This window comes from Suricata suricatta, chromosome 6, assembly GCF_006229205.1.
Source record: "Suricata suricatta isolate VVHF042 chromosome 6, meerkat_22Aug2017_6uvM2_HiC, whole genome shotgun sequence".
Classification (NCBI taxonomy): Eukaryota; Metazoa; Chordata; class Mammalia; order Carnivora; family Herpestidae; genus Suricata; species Suricata suricatta.
In genome coordinates, this window is record NC_043705.1 from 135,665,189 (window position 1) to 135,683,908 (window position 18,720).

Genomic DNA, 18,720 nt, shown 5'->3' on the forward strand with positions numbered 1-18,720 from the left:
CTGTTTTCCAGAGCGGCTGCACCAGTTTACATTGCCACCAACAGTGTATGAGGGTGCCCATCTCTCCACACCCTCTCCATACTCTTAATAAATGGCAGAGTAAAGTGATGAATCTATTTCTATCTAAATCAATGATACTATTTTCTCCTCAATTACAAACATCTAAGCCCTCATTGGCAGCCTAGTGACTTTACCCCATTATCAGATTATACATATTGATATGAATGATATTCTTTTGCAAATGAACAGAAAAGATTGTTATCCTCAAATACTCTATTATTGAAAACTGGCAGTAAATATAAGAAAGCAGTAAAAAATAAGGAAAACAATATAAATGACAAGAACAACAATCAAATTAAATTTTGAGTAACGTTAAGGTCCTAATATTGTTTGATTTATTTAGACACACTTAACTGAGTGCCAATGATAAATAAAAAGACAATTCTAATGCAGATTCTGAACTAAAGCAGTTTTATGTCTGATTGGACACCAGTGTGACAAAGATTATCATAATGTATGATAACAAAGGCCATGAGGGAAGAGTGGGTACAATTCCTTGGTGAGACAGAGGACAGGAATATATAGAACAGGAGCTAAGTGCCATGATACTGACACTGTCACAGTCTATCTCCCACATTGTTAATTTCAGCATTTGTAAATACAGTCACCCCCAATTTGGGGTAACCAAGTGTGAGCCTGTCAGTTTACACAGTCAAAATGGCTGCCACTCAGTGATACAAACAGGTGCAACACAGTAAATCAAAGTGTCATCAATGGCCTTATAGAGGTAGGACTCTCAATGGCTTTTGTAGGTTACCAGCATGTAGTTGGCTGATTCCTGTTCTTGTCTGGTTTTGTTGAATATCTTACCCTATTGTGAGAGTTTGCACAGGCACTTAAATAGTGGTAAGTGCGTGTGTGTGTGTGTGTGTGTGTGTGTGTCCATGCACACATATGTATGTGTGCATGCATGTATGTGTGTGTGTGTGAAAGAGAGGGAGGGAGGGAGGAAGAGGGAGAGAGAGAGCAAGAGGAAGTGAGAGAAAGAGAGGGACCAAAATCAGAACAGCAGGGTGTAGGGCTGAATGACAATATCAACGCAAAATAAGTCTAGACTGTTATGCCTAAATTGTAGCCCCAATATGTTGTCTGAATTCTAAGCTATACCCTCTATGAGGTATCTTATTATTTCTTACTTGATCTTTGTGGTTTCCTTGCTTCTGCGATTCTGAATATGAATTCATGGTCACACACTTGTCCATCAAGTTGACATTAGTGCTGTGTTAACTGACTCTTACTCCCAGGTTTGCCTCCTGGTCTTGGGTCTCAGTTTCTCCTACCAGTTCTAGCTTGATATATGGCAGCCTCGCCAGCGTAGTGCTGTGGACATTCTTTATGATCTGATTTTCTGAGACATGGCAGCTTCGAACAGAACTGGGATCACCTTTAATCAAAGTGCCCACGTGGTTTGAGTTCACTTAGCAGCTGATCTTAAAAATCAGGTATTTTTCCCTCCTTGCTGATAAAAAGCTATATTATACATGGTGATTATGCACCAGGGAGCCTTGCGTAAACAAATAGAAGTCAAGGTATAAGCTTAACATGGCTCCACAATCATATGTGGAAGGGTTTTGTGTTTTTTCTGGTAAAAGTGTTGCTCTCCTAAGGCTCAGTACTTTCCTCAACTGAGCCTTGCAAGTTAAAACAATAATAATGTGGCACAAAGGACTTTGGGAACACAAGGGACTTGAAGAAATATTTCTTCATCTTTCAGAGGAAACTCAGAAATGGGGCAAACCACCCTGAGCATTTCCTCCCAGGAGCAGAACACAGAGTAATTTGCAAAGTCTGTGGGATACCACTAGAGAGGAAAATGCCACAGATAAAAAGAATAGTGCAGGTATGCTGGGAGAAAAGTCTGCCGTCTTGTGCTATGTCAAGTTGGTTAGGCAAAAACCATGTTTCCCACGCTTCATTCTCTGCACAGTCTTGAGTTGCATTTGACCAAAGATGAATTGAAGTGAGCTTTGGAAGGCAGGAATAAAAACGTAGCGACTATGCTCTGCAAGTTCTTGTGACTCCCACTGCCTGGCCATGAGCTCCCCCTCTATAAGACCCCTGTGGTGGCTCGACAGTGGCTTCACAGATAACTAGATGTTAACCCCCTTCATCATCCACTCCCCTCTTGGACCTTCACTTCCCAGCTCCTTTCACAGTTGTATCAGATCAAATTCCTATAGTGAATACCTAGACCCATAAGTGAGAGATTGCCTGCCTCCCTGGGGTGAGCCCTGACCTACATAAAAGTGACAAGAAGACTAGATGTCTCACTTCAATTCGACATCATAAACAAAACCTTCCAAGGGAGACTCTTGCTTAACATCGGGAAAAGTGAGAAATTGGAACTTGAGTAATGGGGCATTCATTCATTCATTCATTCATTCATTCATTCAACAGCTATGTAGAAAGGTCTCAGAATGTGCTAAGTACTCTATGTGGTGAAGATACAATTAAACTCAAAATGGGTTATTATACAATTTATTCTCCAAACCAGATCTGCTGGAGAGTTAAAGGGCACTAATAGTAGATATGCCAGAAAAATAGGCATAAACTAGGCCTGTGCTGGACAAATCAAGGTACAGGAAAAAAAGACAAGATTTGGGCCATGATGATGCTGACAATCAAGTCAGAAAGACAGGTGATTTAAACGTAATCTCACAAATAAATGCCGACTTACAAGGTTGAGAAGGGCTACAAAGAAGGGGTCCAAGGAGCTGAGATAACACATCATAGGTTGACCAGGGGGTCAGAAAGCCTGCTGACTGCACTGGTATCCTGGGCACTCCCTCTTTCTCCTCTCTCTCCTCCTCTTTCATTTTCTTCTTCTCTCCTTTTTTCCCCTCTCCCCTCCTGATGAGAACATTACACAAACACTGATTGAGAGGGGTCATCTAGGTTGCTGAGTATGCAGATCATTCACCTGGGGAGGTGGGTGCAGGTAAAGGCCATGTGAAAGTGTAGAAGTTAGATATTCATGCCTTGAGGGGCATCTAGGTTGGCAGAGAGCACTTCTCTAGACGTTTACGTGGTCCTGGTGAACAGGTCCTGACCTGGGTGGGATGGAGCCTTTCCCATATATTCCATTTTGGAGATTTTGATCTAAAATACAGACCTCCCTCTTTGTCAGCTGTTAGACAAGCTTTTAGAGTTTCTCTTCTGTAAAATGGTTTATCCGAATAGTAATAGATCTCCTAAGGTCGTTTTAGAGCTAAATAAGACGAAGAATTGAAATGTTTAGGTAATAGTTGGCACATAATACCCTTTATATAAATAATACTTCTTGTTGTTATTGTATGATTTTTATTATTGGCTCATAACACTCCTCAATGAAATTCTTTATATTGTTACTCCTCAAAGAAATATAAATCACTATTAAAATGCTTTCATGTTTCATTCATTTAATCCCTTATAGATCTAAAACATGATTATTATCAAAATGTCTAAAATATTGCAAAAACAGGGGCATCTGTGTGGCTCAGTTGGTTAAGTGTCTGACTCTTGATCTCAGCTCAGGTCATGACCTCATGGCTTGTGAGTTTAAGCCTCACATTGGGTTCTGCACTCACAGCACAGAGCCTGCTTGAGATTCTCTCTCCCTGCTCATGCCCCACCTCAAAATAAATAAATAAACGTCAGAAAAAAATATATTACAAAAACAAAGAAAAAATTTACCTGTATTTCTACATCGTAAAAATTGTTTTAACATTTATTTATTTTTGAGAGACTGAGAGACAGAGCATGAGTGGGGGAGGGGCAGAGAGAGAGGGAGACAGAATCTGAAGCAGGCTCCAGAGCCTGATGTGGGGCTTGAACTCACAAGCTGTGAAACCATGACCTGAGTCAAAGTCACCCAACTGACTAAGCCACCCAGGCAGCCCTTCCTATATTTTTATATCTTAAAGATAAATACTGCTAACACTTTGATTTATTTTCTTTCTAACTTTTGTTGTGAATTTTTATGTGGCTGTGTTAAAGTATATAACATACAGTAAATGCTGAATTATTTGAGTTTATTTTTTCCTCACTTAAAAATTACACATGTTCATTATAGAAAAATTAGGAATGCCACACTCAAAATACTGAAAGTATACAACTGTTTATAAGTTGGGTGTATTTTCATACTGCCTTTTTCTATGCTTTTAAATAAACATAGTTGAAATCATACTGTGTACATTGATTTTTAAGCATTAGCAAGGGGTATTTACAGATTCTATATGAGAAATCTTGTAAAGACTGTTACAAATATCAGCCCCTAAGTAGATACATTGGGATTTTATAATTAAAAATCTCCAATCATTGCTGTCTTCAACATGAATTTTAAAGAGGCCAAAAATTATTTTTTTAATAAATTTGTTAAGTTTATTTATTTTGAGAAACAGAGAGAGCAGGAGAGGGGCAGAGAGAAGGAGAAAGAGAATCCTAAGCACTGTCAGTGTGGAGCCCAACTTGGATCTTGAACCCATGAACCATGAGATCATGATCTGAGCAGAAGTCAAGAGCCAGATGCTTAACTGACTAAACTACCCAGGAGCCCCAACAGGCCAAAATTTATTACTCAAGTAATTTACAGTGGAACTGAGATTGCCTACACATCTGTGGTTTTATGAATAAAGAAAACAAAACATTTAGTATTCCTTATAATTCAGTATCCCCAACACTCATGAATGTTTAGCCATGGTTGACAGGAGTAGGCACAAAATAAAAAAAAAAATTATTTCAGGTGTTCTCCACCATGGCTGTGGGGTGATTATAAAAATACCACAAGTTCTGTTACTAACCAAATGAAACCCAAGAGAAGTGATCTAGGGTAACCCACCCTTGAGTCTCAGAATGAGCTGATCAATGTGAACCTTCTCAGTTCTAGGTTTGGCATGAATGGTGAAGGACACTTAACCTTGACAAATCTTTCAAACCACTGCAAGTTGTTGGTAAAGGATGAGATAAGCAGATAAGTCAGACACATGTGGTCTGGGTTCCTTTGTAGAGAGTGTTAAATTATGCTATGTTAACATACGTTGTGTTGTGTTATGTTAAGTTATGCTATGTAGACAGGTTAGTTTTAAATTTCGATTCATGGGGCGCCTGGGTGGCTCAGTTGGTTAAGTCTCCGACTTCGGCTCAGGTCATGATATCACGTTCATGAGTTCGAGCCCCACGTTGGGCTCTGTGCTGACAGCTCAGAGCCTGGAGTCTGCTTCCGATTCTGTGTCTCCCTCTCTCTATGCCCCTCCTCATCTCATGCTCTGTCTCTCTCTGTATCAAGAGCAAGTAAAACATTAAAAATTTTTTTTAAATAAATAAATTTTGATTCATTTCTCATCCAGCCGAAACTGTTCAAAATGCAAGCGTAATTTTCTGGATGTCTATCTTCCTCTTGAGCAACATGCTACATTAAAATGTTCTTGCTATGTAGTTACATGTGACCCAATTTTCCCTTGTACTTAGAGTTGCAGTGATTAATGACCAAAGGTATCTTCTATTCATCTTCTTCCAGAAGCTTATAAAATTCTTCTTTACTTTTGAAATTCAGTGTCCATCATGATGTAGATATCTTGTAACTGAGTATTCCTGGAACACACCAACACATTTTTAATTTGTATCCTCACATTTTAAAGCTCAAACTCGGCAAAGTCCGTAAACATTAAAGTTGCTTTCTCAAAGACACTTTTGATGATTGCTTCTATAGTTTCCCCATGTTCTCTTCCATATCACTTCTTTTATTTTTTATATTATCAGTTCTGTATTTTACTGCCTCCCATAGAAAATATAACTTTGTGTTTCTTTGCTAATTCCTTCTAATACTTCTCTGTCCCATTTTCTGTTGTTCATGTCATTGTGCTGCTTTCCTCCTCAGCCATCTCTCTCCTTCTAGCTTTTTCTTCTTTTCTATAATGCCTATATTTTCTCACAGCCATTAATTGATGCCAGATTTCCACATATTTCACTCCTATGTAGCTCCTATAATAAATAATTTTAAAGAAGTATTTATCTCTGAGTCTTCAGGATAATGTTACCTTCATCTAAGTTTGTTGCATTGAATGTTGACACAAACTTCTGGTGATCAAATCCATTGTTAATTTACAGAAAGGATATAGATTATATTCTGGCTCAGTCAGTGTGGTTGCTCATCGAAGCCTTGCTAAAATATTCTGTTGCCCACAAGCTGCCCTAAAGTTTCTGGAGCTCCTTTGGCCTGTGGTTTTTAGGTGGGTTCAGCCAATGGGAGTCTTATGGAAGTTGTAGTATCCATTGCTCTGGCCCCCTTCCTGAAGCTTCTGGTCTCTGACTCAGTGCCTTGAATATGGCACCCCTCACACACAGTTCTTTTTGTCTGTATTCTGGTAATCACTTATTCCTCCCCTCTTCTTGCCTTTTTAGGCCCATGGATAATGGCAGTCTTGTTGTTTTTAACTCCAATATACTTTACTATCAATTTTGGTTTCCTTTACTTTTATAAATAGTCCTTCCTATAATGTGTCAATTACATATCAATTTTATGCATCAGCTTGGCTAGGCTATGGTGCCCAGTTATTTGGTCACAGGTTAGTCTAGATGTTCTTGTGAAAACTTTTTTTTTTTTAAATTTTTAATGTCTTATTTATTTTTGATACAGAGAGAGACAGAGCATGAGAGGGGGAGGGTCAGAGAGAGAAGGAGACACAGGACCGGAAGCAGGCTCCAGGCTCTGAGCTAGCTGTCAGCACAGAGCCTGAATCAGGGCTCGAACCCACGAACATGAGATCTTACCTGAGTCGAAGTCGGAGGCTTAACCGACTGAGCCACCCAGGCACCCCTTGTGAAGGCTTTTTGTAAATGTGAGTAGCACTTGCAATCAGTTTACTTTCACAGTTGGATTCTCCTCCATAGAATGGGTGGGCCTCATCCAACAAGTTGGAAGCCTTAAGAACAAAAACATTTTTCCCAGAGAAGAAATTCTGTTTCAAGACTGTTACATGGAATTTGTGCCTGAATTTTCAGCTTACTATCCTGCCTTACAGATTTAAGACTTGCTGGTTGCCACATCTTATTTGGCCAGTTCCTTAAAATAAATTTCTCTCTCTCTCTCAGTAGGGCTACCTATCTATCTATCTCTCCAATTGGTTCTGGAGAACCCTGGCTAATACACGCCCACCAATGATCATAATTTGAATGTGAAAATTCACAGGAAGGGCAGGAAGCCCTTGATAGCTACAGCGTGAGAGTGGTCTGAATTCCTCACCCCAATTCTCATCGCATCATTATTTGTCTCAGGAATTTCTTTTGTGCGAGTGTCTATGAGTTATTACCCTGGCATTGGACTGGTCCTTGTTTCGTGAAGCTGTCAGATTCCTGGGAAACCTGAAAACTTCAATAAAATCAAATAAATGTGATGGTGTACCAAGAGAGGTATCATAGGGCATCTTCTCTTGTGGATGTTAGGAAAGCTTCTGTGGGAAGCCAGCTGCAGGTGGTGAGGAAAGGTATGTAGGGTTATCCAGGTGAAGAGAAGTAATTGGTGGATTTCCAGACACCAGCCCTGCCTGTGTGAAGCTTTTAAGGTAGTAATTTGGGTGGTAGATCCACCTCCTGTCTGTTGATACTAATCTTCCCAATCTCCCTAGCTCTCTGATGCCATAGAAGAAACCTCACCCCCAAGTTGGTCCTGCTTTCTGGGCTATTTCTGCAGCTGCATCCAGAGGAGTTTATTTGGGTTAACTCCTTCCCTGGATGCGTAAACAACCCTCCTTCTTGCTCAGAACTTTTCTGGAAATTTCAGTCTTCAATGAATTAAGTACAAAGGTGCTGCTACATTTTCATGAAGTACTGTGGTACTTCAGTTGTTGTTTCCTTGTAGAGAAGAAACAATAGTCCAATTTTCTGACTGGTACCATCCTTACCTTTCTTGGCCAGAAGCACACAGTATTTAAGATTCCATCAATTTTATAGTTAGTGGAAATTCCCTTAAATCTCGGAAACATTTGCCCATCAGTTCTACTTTTCAGAGCCATATGAGTCATTATTTATTGATGGATGGATAGATGGATGGATAGATGGAAGAATGGACTGATGGATGAATGGATTAAATTTTGGCCAGAAAGATCAGAAAGTGAAGCAAAATGTTAGAGGAAGCTGGGAGAGGTTTCTTCAGGAACTGTCATCCAGATGTCATTTTAAAACATGAAGTCTGAACCCACAGTGTTTAATAAGGGGATGACATTCAGTTTCATTTATAGAAGTGAAGTATGCCTATTAAAGCAGAGGCTTGATTGAATCAAAAGGAATTTTTCTTGGATACCCTCGTTAATTGCCTCAGTTGTCCCTTTAGTGAACATATTTTGCAGAAATAGTGTTTGAGGGAGTGGGAGATGGTAGATCTCATTGGTGAATCTGGTTTTACAAGCAGGCTGCTTTCATCTTGCTCTTCTTTGGAAATAATGAAGTTTGTAAAAATCACTGTAAATATACGTCTGAACATGTAACCCTCCTCACCTCTCTCTCCTCATGATTTCATAAGCAGCTGGTGCTGCTGTGGCAGTTTAACAGAATAAACTTGCTCTTTGGGGGACATCTGTATCCAATATAGACTATCTCTGGCATGTCTGGGTCCCTTCTCTGTGTGCAACATGATGGAAAGCAGGCTCCGAGTTTTGGGTCCTTGCCCCATGTACTTCTCCATATCATGAAGCAAACAGCCACTTCCTTTCCAAGTTTTGTAAATGCAGAGGGGATTTTCATTTTCTATCAAGAGGATGAGATTTTCTTCCTCCCTGTGATCTCAGAAGTCCTTGTAGCTGACACTTTGCAGAAAGTGGAGAAAAGGGCTCTGGGTCCACAATTGTACCATCTGCTCTGCAGCCTCATAATTTCAAAAACACAGTGAGTCCCAACATTCTGTGTTTGTTTTTGAATAAAAACAATAGACATAAAACAGCCATATTTAATGCCCAACACTGAACAAGATTGAGTGATGCCTATAAAGGAAAAATTCATATCCACATAGCAGGTTTGTTCTCCATTTTTTGTTCTTAAATTTCCCTTTCAAAAATCAACTTATAAAATAGTTTTAGAAAGTAATCTTTTGCTTATAAATTCTGATGAATTACTTGAAATGAATCATAAATAGATTAATGTACTTTAACTTGATCTTGTCCTATTTAGAATAAAAGAGTTCGCTTAACAAAGAGAGGATTTAACAAAGTTGATGTTCTTCAGTAGTGGTTCTCAGTGCATGGTCCCTAAGCCAGCAAAATTAGCATTCCTTTAAAATTAGATGGGGATGAAAATTCTCTGCCCCATCAAAATCAGAAGGTCCTGGGCTGGGACCCGTCTATCTGTGTTTTAAGAAGCCCTTTGAGTGATTCCTGTGCACTCCAAAATTGAGGAACCTCCAGTCACCTTTTGGTGAAGTAGAACTGAAAGTCAAGTTAATGTCTCTACAGGGAAGCCCAAGACAAAGAAGTGGCAGTGACTGAGAGGTCCAGGCAATCGTGTGACTGAGTGATGACTCTGGCCATGTTTGTTTGTTTAGGTAGCAACAAAGTAACTTTGCTGTTGGTCTACGTTTTCTGTGAGAAATGACTTGAGTGTTCTGATTTAGCTGTATTAACTAATCTTCCCACATGATGGGTACTGTTATCCTTATTTTCAAGATGAGGAAACTAAGGTTTTTGCCTTGTCCATGCCACACAGCTTAATCAGAAGAGGAGGCACACTCCTGCCCAGTATCTCTGGGGTTTAGAAATGGCCACCTCTCCTTGGATTTGCAGAACACCGGGAAGGGGCTATACACCTTTCACAAGAAACTCGGGCTCTCTCTAGGGGTAGGGTTTGAAGCTGTACTTGATCCCAAAAGTACAAAATTAAGAAAGCTTCTCAAGAAAACTAGGATGCAACTTAATATAGCATGAATCTTGTTCTCTCTAATACTTAAGCATCTTTCTCCCTAGAATCACACTCAAATACATCATAGGTCCATGTAGGCAAGTCCATTTCTCAGTTTTACAGCTCACTCTAATGGAATACCTCTCATATTTTACTCTGAATACAATGTTTTTTATAAATTTCAATGTCCAAGTACAGAGTTGCTGATGACTAGAAAGTTCTGCATCCCTGTGGAATGAGAATAAAGCTCCTGGTTGGTTGGATGTCCTGAGGATTATTTGAAGTGTGTAGAGTAAACCTACTTGTGAAATCTACTTGTGGAGCAGATGTGTCTGTTTACACTCTTTAAAGTTTAGTTCCCTTCTGCTCTATGTGATAAAAATCTGTGTAAGAGAGCATACTTTCATTTAGCTATAATGAAACCAGATGCATTGTTCAAATATTAAACTTTCACCTGGATTGACATGATGGAGCAATATTATATTGTGGTATCATTGGTAAGAGGATTTTACTGTATTATTTTGTGTATCTATGTTTTGAGGAAAAATAATCAGAAAAAGTTTAGTGTGGGAAAAGTGTGAGTTATGATATAATAAAAATTTACTCTTTACTTCCTTCTGTTGATTTATAGTCATTTTTAAAAAATTCATTTATTTATGTTTAAATTCCAGTAATTAACGTAGTATGAATTTCAGGTGTACAATGCAGTGATTCAACAATTTTATACATTACTCAGTGCTTCTCACAGTAAGAGTATTCTTACTCCCTTTCATCTGCTTTTCCCATTCTCCCACCCATCTCCCCTCTGGTAACCACCAGTTTCTTCTCTATATTTAAGTCTGTTTTTTTGTTAGTCTCTTTTTTTCCTTTGTTTGCTTTCTTTCTTAAATTCCACATATAAGTGAAATATGGCATTTGTCTTTCTTTTGACTGGCTTATTTCACTTAGCATTATATCCTCTAGATCCATCCATATTGTTGTAAATGGCAAGATTTCATTTTTTATGGCTGAGTAATATTCTGTTGTATATGCATACCACAACTTCTTTATTCATCTGGGCTGAATTCATCTGTGTTAAACATGGGCTGCTTCCATAGTTTGGCTATTGTATGTAATGCCACAATAAACATAGGGGTACATATATTCATTCAAATTAGTGTTTTCATATCCTTTGGATGAATTCCCAGTAGTGTGACTATTGGATAGCATGGTAGTAACATTTTTAATGTTTTGAGGAACCTCCCTACTGTTTTGTACAGTGGCTGCACCAGTTTGCATTCCCAAAAACAATGCATGAGGGTTCCTTTTTCTCCACATCTTCACTATCACTTAGCTATTCTGACAGCTTATTTTTTTACTTTTTATTTTAAAAAGCAATTTTTGTAGTAATCTCTGAGGGTTGCTTGTATTTCTGAGGGATAAAAAGCTATTTACTTACTTTGAGAGAGAGATTGAGCTCAAGCAGAGGAGGGCAGAGAGGGAGAGAGGGAGAGAGAGAATCCTAGCAGGCTCCAAACTACCAACAGAGAGCCCAATATGGGGACTCAATCTCACAAACTGTGAGATCATGACCTGAGCTGAGCCACCCAGGCACCTTGACAGGTGATTTTGATTTGCATTGTGGTTTTGATTTGCATTTTTCTGATGATAAGTAATGCTGAGCAATTTTTCATGTGTGTGTTGACCATCTGTATGCTTTCTTTGGAGAAATATCTATTCACGTCTTCTGTCTTTTAAAATAGAATTATTATTATTATTATTATTATTATTATTATGTTTAGTTGTATACTTATTTAGAGATTTTGGATATTAACCCTTTATTGGATATGTCATTTGCAAATATCTTCTCCCATTTGGTGGGTTGTCTTTATTCAATTGGTGGTTTCCTTCCATGTGTGAAAACTTTTTATTTTGCTGTGGTCCCAATAGTTTAATTTTGCTTTTGTTTCCCTTGCCAAAGGAGACATGTCTAGAAATATGTCTCTAAGGCTGATACCAAACAGATTACTGCCAATGCTTTCTTCAAGGAATTTTATGATTTCAGGTCTCACATGTAATTTTTTAAATCATTTGAGGTTATTTTTTGTATGGCATAAGAAAGTGGTTCAGTTTTATTCTTTTGCATGTAGCTGTCCAGTCTTCCCAATACCGTTTATTGAAGAGACTTTGTCCCATTGTATATTCTTCCTTCCTTTCTCATAGATTAATTGACCATATAATTGTGGGTTTATTTTTGAGCTCTCTATTCTGTTCTATTGATCTATGTGTGTAATTTTCTGTCAGTATCACATCGTTTTGATTACTGCAGCTTTGTGGTATGTTTTGAAATCTGAGATTGTGGTACTTCCAATTTTGTTATTCTTTCTCAAGATTGCTTTGGCTACTAAAGGTTTATACCCATTATTTGGACAGTTCTTTCCTGATACTTGGGCAGCTCAAGTAACAAACACTCTTCTATACTTTTCAAGGAGAGGTGACCAGAATCCATAAGCCTAGGCTCCCTTTTCTATCCAAATATCACTAAGAAGAATGGGTGCTCACTATTTCTTTCACAAGTCCTATTCAGCTTTGCTTACTTCTTCCACATCTGGCTGTGGTCTATTCTGTTCACTTGCTCATTACAGCAAGGAATGCTCAAGTGGCTGGTGATGCTGTCTGCACACAGTCCATTGGTGTGACTGATGGTCACCTCTGTCCTCATTGATGAATGTGGCCAGAGCCATTAGCCATGGTTAGAATCTTTATCAGAGATGCCCTGATCTCTCAGTCTGTTCTTTCTCCTGGTATTACCTGCCACCACCATGCCACTGCTCTCTCCCATGCTTTGTCCTTGTCTTTGCGGTATGTAGAACAGAACATGTTGGACAGAAGAGGAATCGTGGTGCTGTATTTTGGGTCTGAGAACACCACGATGTTTGGTGCCCAGGCTTCCTGTTTCTCCAGGGTTCCTGGTCGCATTACTGTGCTTGTTTAGGAGCTGACTTCTTTGAGCACAAAAGTGATATATTACTAACGCAGAAAAACAGACCAAATTTTAAATAAGTTGGTATTGTTATAAGCTAAATCCCAAAAGATTAAGTTAACTCTGAAGTTTTCAAAACTGCACCCAGCTCAGTTAATTCGTTACTCAGTAGGTGAAGAATACATGCATTTAAGCAGCAAAGCCCATTCCCGAGCCATAAACATGTTAAAATTAAGCTTAAGGATATTTTTAAAAGAATATCATCTTGATATTCAGAGATATAGTATACAGATTTTCTCAGAATAGGAAAGAAAATTGAAAGAATTCACACAAAGTTTTCTAGCATAATTCATTTCCTTCATAGGAGACCATCTTGAGGGGTGCCTGGGTGGTTCAATTGTTTGAGTGTCCAACTTCAGCTCAGGTCACAATCTCACACTCGTGAGTTTGAGCCCCACATCAGGCTCTGTGCTGACAACTCAGAGTCTGGAGCCTGCTTTGGATTCTGTATGCCTCTCTCTCTGTCCCTCCCCAACTCACACTGTCTCTCTCTCTCTCAAAAATAAATAAACATTAAAAAACATATTAAAAAAAAAGAAGACCATTTTGGAAACCCAAAACACAATACTTTTAGGAACTTTTCAGAAAAGAGGCTACTCTGAACCAAGTTTATATCTTGTAGGTAGTAGTGTATTCACCAAGAACTTATTTGGAATAAGAATGTAAATAAAGCAGTAGTTGAATGAAACCTTACCACTTTTGAATCACAGTCAACATTCTTGAGTTCAGCATGGCACCTAAAGGTAGCGTCAGTGATATTATGATTAAGAAGGCAGAAATATATGCAAATAAAAGAGAAATGAGCAGGACTTCTAGGAAACAACCATGGAGAGCTGGTGGTGCAGAACATGAAAGCAGATATAAGATCTTTCTGGATTTGCACCCTGAAGACTTTGTTGGAAGTACAGACAGGTTACTTATCTTTTTATAGGGCTTCAAAGTTGACAAAGTACTTTCCTTTATCACCCTTCATTCTATAGCCAATACGAATTCTGGGTCAGATTCCCACATGTGAGAGATAAAGCCCTTGAGAAAGGATTAAGTGACCTGTCCAGGATCATATAGCTAATAAGTCATGGAAGTGATACCTTAAAAATTATTTATTTATTTATTATTTATTTATTTATTTATTTATTTATTTATTTATTTATTTTAGAGACAGAGCATGAGTGGGGAAGAGGAGCAGAAGGAGAGAAAGAAAATCTTAAATAGGCTGTATGATCAGTGTGGAGCCTTAAGCAGGGCTTGATCCCATGACCCTGGGATCATGACTTGAGCTGAAATTAAGATGCTTAACTCACTGGGTCAGCCAGGCACCATAAGGCGTAGAACTGATACTTTTGATGCCAGCACTATTGGTGACTCCATGACTCCAAGCCATCTCAAGAGATGGCAGTGAGCAACCATACTTTGGCCATTGCTTCTTTGTTCCAACAAAATGATGAAGGAAGTACTTACAGGAAGCAGTTAGTAATAGTACATGAGTACATGATGATGACCCAGATGGAATTCTCATACTTCCTGATCCCTCTGGACAAGAAAATAGTAGCTGATGAACTCTACTTATCAGTCGTGCTATCATAACAAAAACTAATAAAGGGACACACCACCCATCAGTTCTTCTGATGTATATATGTCTGGCACCTGGATGCTTGAGTCAGCAGTTAAACATCCTACTTTCTTCACTGAAAGGTTTGCATCTTTGCGTGGATGATTTCAGCGGATATCTTGAGGGAAAACATCACCATGTACATTTAAACAGAGATCAGAAGAGAATGGAAATAGGCCCTCATTTATCAAAGTTGGCCATTGGCATAATTCCGTGAAAATATTTGGACTAACTCTGCAGCACATTTTGAAGATGATGATAATAGAAGCTGAGTGTCATTAGCAACACCATCTTTGGATGCATAAATATTTATATCCCCTTGATGAAAAGGAAATACTACTGTAGTTTTTTTGTTTTTTGTTTTTTTTTTTAAGGAGAGGGGAAGAAAAGGAAATAGCAGTGTGTCTTTAGCTTATCTATAGAGAACAACTTTTTCCTGGTTCTGAATCTCTACCCACTGCCTCTCCCCATGCCACCACCCACCCCAACAGCGATCACTTTACTAAATTGTAAGATCAACAGTCCTCACTTTACTAAATTGTAAGATCAATTTAGATGTTGGAAATGTTATTCAGGTATGATTTCAGCAGAACGGTACTACTCCAAAAATCTTCTGGGACAAGTGTCCTCCTCCGTCTTTTTAGGGGAAAACAAGAAGGATGTGTCAGTGGATCCACCATGAATATGAGCTGTGGTGCGTGCATTTTAGGATCTCCCCCCAGACCATAAGAGAAGGTCTTATGTCTTATACCAATCTGCAGGTTTAGAAAAGCAATTTAATATGCACATGGTTTTAAAACAATTCCAAAAGATGAATATAAAACGGTGATTGGTGGGTTTGAGCCATAATGAATATGACCAACTGTGGTATTTCAGAACTGAGTAGAGAAACACACACTTTGGGCTTTACAGGAAATATCTTGTCTTTGATACCTCCCTCCCCTTATTAGCATACCTTACACCAGTAGGGTTCAGAACAGTGAATTTTTGATCCAGGTGACCAGGCCTTAGATACTTCCAGAAGTTCACTTGGGATATAACCGATACCTTTAACATGTTTGGTTTTTTGTCATTATATTCCCTGTGTTCAATTTCTGCATCGTTTCATGCCTATAAAATAAACTGTGGACACTTACAGTTTGATCCCAATTATGAAAATAATGAAAGCTTTAGTTTTTATTCCTTTGTGAGAGGATATAATAGTGAGTTAATTAACTAGGACTGCCATAACTAAGTACCACAGATTGGGTGGTTTATACAACAGAAATTTATCTTTTCATGGTTAGGTGGATTAGAAGTCCAAGATCATGGTAACCACAGGGTTTTGTTTTTTTTTTTTTTTTCCTTAGGCCTTCCTCCTTGGCCGGTATATGCCTGTCTTCTCCCAGTATCTTCCAATAGTCCTCCCTTTGTATTTGTCTATGTCCAGATTTCCTTTTGTTATAAGGACACCAGTCATATTTGATTGTGGCCCAACCTAATGAACTAATTTTAACTTATTCACCTCTGTAAAGACTCTATTGCCAAATACAATCACATCCTGAGTTATTGCAGGTTAGGACTTCAACATGGGAATTTTGTGATGGGAAGACACAATTCAGGACACAAAAAATAGTATCCAAGTTGGCCAGAAGGAAAAACAAACCTGAATCATCTCCTGCTGGCTCCATGATTTTCAAAAACAGAGCACATATAAAAGACAGCATCTTTCTCAAGATACTGGAGGGTCCGCTAAGAGTCCTTCATTTTCAGTGCCATTGGAACTGAGTGACAATGCTTATGTACATGGACCTGAACTTCGGAGCTTGAGTCAAAAATCATTTGCTCTTGGCTGAAGCTGTCATAATTTACTGTTTATTTGGAATATAAATCTTGCCTACTGTAAAAGGATTAGAGGTGGTATATAACTTTAAATCTAACAAAAAAGAGCAGAGTAATCACATGAAATAAAGAGAAAGTATAGATGTTACTAGTTAACCAGAAAGTGCTGAAGATTATAATTTGGCTTTAATTATTTTCTGGATTTCCTGAAAACAAAAGAAGACAGGGAAATATACTGAGATATGTCAACTTCATTGACTGTTAAAAGAAAGCAGGCAAGCTTGCCTGCAGAGTAAATTTTTTTTCTGGAAATAAACCCAAGGAGAAATTTATTGCATGAGATATTTTGCAGAGACCTGAGTGAATTAAGAGTGTCAGATGTTGAATAAGGCATAGTGGATCATAAAATAGACAATGTCTTCAAACAGGTTTAATGAAAAAATTATTTATAATAAAAACTGTCTTGTAGCTAACTTTCATGTTATAAGGGGAACATTTGGCATAATTCGTAATTTTGGGGAAATAAAACCCTTCAGAAGCTCCATTTTTTCAGTGATATTTGAAGTGACTGCTAGTGGAAGAAAGGAATCTCGAGATACTGAAGGAGCTACCACATTACAGCAAGTCCTGGTACTGAGTCTTAGGACATGCAGTGCTATGTCTAGACATGATCTTGGCTTAGGAGCTACAAAACTGGAAGACTTTTTTTAAAAATGCAGAAATTTCTCTCTTTTAATTTTATTTCTTCTATCCTCTTCCTCCTCCTCCTATTCCTGCTTTTCTCCTCTTGGCTCCCAAGAGACAGATATTAGAAGAGGTAGTCCATAACATAACTGAATAACTAAGAGCTGAGTGGCTCTCATGAATGGGATGCTATGTGTCTGATGTAGCCAGCCTCCAAGATAGCTTCCCAGTGAGCCTTGCTTTCTGGAATTCATGGCTTTTGTAATTGCCTCAGTCTGTGTGACCAATAGGATACACCAGAAGTGATGGCATGTCATTTCAAGGCAAGGTCATTAAAAACATGTGACTTCCTGCTTACTATCTCTTACCCTCTTTCTTGGATCACTCACTCTGGGGGAGACCAGTTGCCTGGTCATGAGCAGCCTCATGGAATGGCCCATTCAGTAAAGGCTTCTTGCCAGTAGCCATTGAATGAGATTGTAAGTTGGTTCTCCAGCCTGTCAAGCCTTCAGATGACTACAGACAAGGCCAAAATCTTAACTGAGAGACCCTGAGCCAGAACCATCCAACTGAACTACTCCCAAGTTCTGTGAGATATAAAACTTGTGATACAGTGTTGATATGGTTCTGTGACCCAAAGGAAGTGTGAGATAGTAAATGTTTGTTGCATTGGGTTGCCAAACATTGGGCTAATGTGTAATCTGTAATTAGGAAGCTAATAACAGAATTCAGTTGCAAATTGTTTGCATTGCTGCAGTGCAAATACATTCTCTTTCCAGCTGAAATGCCATCACCCCAGAAAAACATTTCCTTAACCTTTCTATCTAAAATAACACCTCTCTCTCCCTTGGGCATGCACCCTACCCTTAATCTACTTTACTTTTCTTCATAACCCTTATCACATAAGATATTACATTATGTTTTTATTTATTGCCTACCTTTCTTTAAACAAAGTAAGTTTCAAAAGCACACTTATCACATTTTCAGTACCTAAGAGAGTGCTTGGTACGTAGCTGGAGCTCAGGAAATACTGGCTGAATAAGCTAAGTGATTAACAAAGTCTGTGATAATCGTTGGCTTACAATGCTGGAAAGTGCCAGTGGCACTAAGGGAAACCGCTTAAGAGATGGGAGGGAATCTGCTGAGTGCAGGGTCAGCCAGGATCCAAGAGAGGTTGACAGATGCAGATGTCAAGTAGTCTCTGTGTGGCTTTCCAAAAATTTCCTTGGGAAGAGAACAAACAGGCAGTAGTGACTCCAGATTTTCTTTAAGGAGGTATGGTTAGAAGGCAGTCAGCTGGAGAATGAGTTCTCATATTCTTAAGCAAGATTGAGAAATGCTGAAGTGTCCATAACAAAGCAAGTGGTTTGTTGGAGGGTTGGCTCTGGTCCTTCTATGTAGTATCTGCTCCAGTAGTGGAGAAGTGTTGCTACTGTGGATGGGTGACTGGACAGCTCCCCATGAGCAGGATGGACCTTTGAGGTTTTTGTCATGTAGATAGCACAGGAAATAATATCCACTTTATTTTGTGGTCCTTGTCAGGAAATTTAGAGCATGCTTTGGTTTGCTTGGCGTTATCTTTGTTCTTTTTGTCTTTTAACACACATCCAATCTGTATGCAAATCCTTTTGGTGTTTTCTCTGCCACCTTATTCCCAACTACC